We start from the raw sequence: 2,514 nt of genomic DNA, 5'->3' as shown, positions 1-2,514 counted from the left end.
CACACACCACACAGACACAAACACACATCACACATACGCACACACACCAGACATATGCACACACGTGCACACGTGCACATACACCACACAGACAGACATATAGACACATGCACACACATGCACACACACCAGAGACACAGACATATGTACACATGCACGCACCCACATACACACACATGCACACACACCACACAGAGACACAGATGCACACACACAGGTGCACACACACACAGACACACACATTCACAAACACAAAAACGCATGTGTGCAGAGACACTTTCTGCACTCATTGAATGTGGGTTTTGTTCATGAAGATCCGCTGGCCCTCCTCGCACTTTGAACGAGTCTTTCACTCATGCGCGATTTTGAGCCATCACACGCTGGTCATTTGGAGAATTATTGGGAAGCTGTCAAGCTCACAGTGAGAGAAATGAGTTTTCCAAAATTCCTCTAGTCACTTGCAAGCTCAATGTTCTGTCATTGGTGCGGGATGCTGCCAGCTGCTTTCCTTGGAGGGTGGGCGGACCCGTTTGCTTCCAGGAAAACATCCGCCGAGCATCCAAGCCTGGGTAAGCCGTGCCAGCAGCTGTTGGTTTCATGGAAACTGGTGTTGCGTGAACAAAGAAGCTCCGCTCAGCTTGGCCGCCAGATGCCCACATGGCATGCACAAAGCATGTGTGCAAATCTCCAGCTCCATCGCAAGGAACATCACTGCCAAATGCTGCGGGCGATGGTGGCAAGAGGCCTCACGAGCCCAAAGCCACCTTGATCCGGGCCCAGCACTCACAGGCACCCCACCATCAGTTCATGCCATCACCGCAAATGTCAACACAGAGAAAAAGGCAAGGGGCTCAACATGACCATGCTGGTCTTGGGGACCCCCTGAAAATACCCCAAGGACCACACGTGGAGAACTGCTGTCCTGTGGAAGAAATGATGCCAGAGTTTCAACAAATGCACGGCCCGAAGAGTCTGGGCAGATAAACAAGATGCCGGATGCGGCCCTGCTGGGTCCTGGTTCAAACAAGTCAACCAATAATAGATGGGTGGAGGCCCCAAGAAAACCCCGGGAACACCTGGGAGCTGGAGGGAGGCACACGGGCCTGCGCCTCAGGGCATGCTCTGCCCGCTCCACCCCACAACACTCAGGAAGCGCCTTAGCGGCCCCCCAAGGGTGCAGGGAGTCAGCCGCCCTGTTCCTGGGTGATGAGGTCCCTGGTGCACAGACCTGCACAGATCTGGTTGGGAGAGGCCGCTCCAGCCTCTGGGCGATCTCGGGGTAAGGCCAGGAAGTGGCGCTTCCCACAATCTCAGCAAGGGCCCAGTCCCACCAGCAGCTACACAGCCCAGGGCATGGAAGCTGTCGATGGCAAACACGGGGCTCGACTCCCCCAGATCCCCTCTGTCATGTGGACAGCGCAGCTGCAGAGTCTACCCACACTGATGGCGGCAGCTAACCCCGAGGAGCGCAGTGCTGGGGACAGTGGGCCAGGTGGGCAGAGAGCCCCATGTGTGTCGGCCTGTGAGGGGCGCCCGAGGCTGGCATGGGGGCAGGCGAGGCGGCCGTGCCTTGTGGGTGCTTGGTCTGCAGGACTGGGCCCAGGGTAGGCTCAGCCTCCCAGCCCCGCACCAAACACTGGTGGTGCCCCGGCCCTGTGGCAAGACCCTGACCCCACATACGTCCTCAGAAACCTCCCCAGGCAACAGTGTGGCCAATAAGACCCCTGAGATGGCACCAGCTCCACTGAGGCTTGTGAAGTTCCCACTGCCCACCCCCACGCCCTTCCTCCTCCACCTGCCCTGTGCTCTGGAGTGGCCCAGAGCCTGCCCCGTGGGCACCTGCAGAGTCAGGCATCAGCAGGAGATGAAGAGGTATAGGAAGGTGAGGTGTGCTCATCCCAGACCTCCCTATGAGGTCCCTGCGGCCTGGCTGAGCTCCCCCCAGTGACAGCCCCCTCCACTGCTCCCCAGGAAGCTGCTTTCCTCAGACGGATGTGGGGACAGCCCTGTCCCTGGGTTCTCAAGCCTGGGACAGCACAGGGCCCAAATGCAAACCAACACCCGCCCTTTCTCAAGTCTCTCCCCACAAGTCTAAGGACGGGGATGGCTGAGCGAGGTGTCTTCAGGTGCTCCTGTGGCCGTGCGAGCATCGCAGCCACTCACACACCTGGAGGGCAGGGCCCGCTGCCTGCCCAGGCCTCACGGTGTGGCCCCTGGAGGAGCTGGAGTGAGCATTTTCGCATCTAAACACATCCAGACTCCAAGATGGCACAGTAAAAGTACAGCACCAGGATCTTACCAGGGAAACACGGTTAGCGCTAAAGGGTGGCCTTTACTCATCGTTCCTCAGTCCCTTGCTTGAGGGGTGCTTGGCTGAGTGCAGACTCCCCCACACTCAGGATCTCGCCCCGGACCCCAGCACTGGGCCTGCAACGAAGACAGTGACTTTGCAGATGGGAGTAGGGTCAGGGCCTTGAGGTGGGGGCTGATCTGGGACTGTCTGAGTGGCAAAGG

General features: G+C 58.6%; 1 pseudogene; it reads left to right on the top strand.

Moving 5' to 3' along the window:
- The first annotated feature begins 308 nt into the window (after nt 1-308).
- Nucleotides 309-1,224, top strand: LOC100413963 (uncharacterized; annotated as a pseudogene).
- Nucleotides 1,225-2,514: the final 1,290 nt, after the last annotated feature.

This window comes from Callithrix jacchus, chromosome 1 (genome assembly GCF_049354715.1).
Source record: "Callithrix jacchus isolate 240 chromosome 1, calJac240_pri, whole genome shotgun sequence".
Classification (NCBI taxonomy): domain Eukaryota; kingdom Metazoa; phylum Chordata; class Mammalia; order Primates; family Cebidae; genus Callithrix; species Callithrix jacchus.
This window is presented reverse-complemented; position numbering and strand designations above follow the sequence as displayed.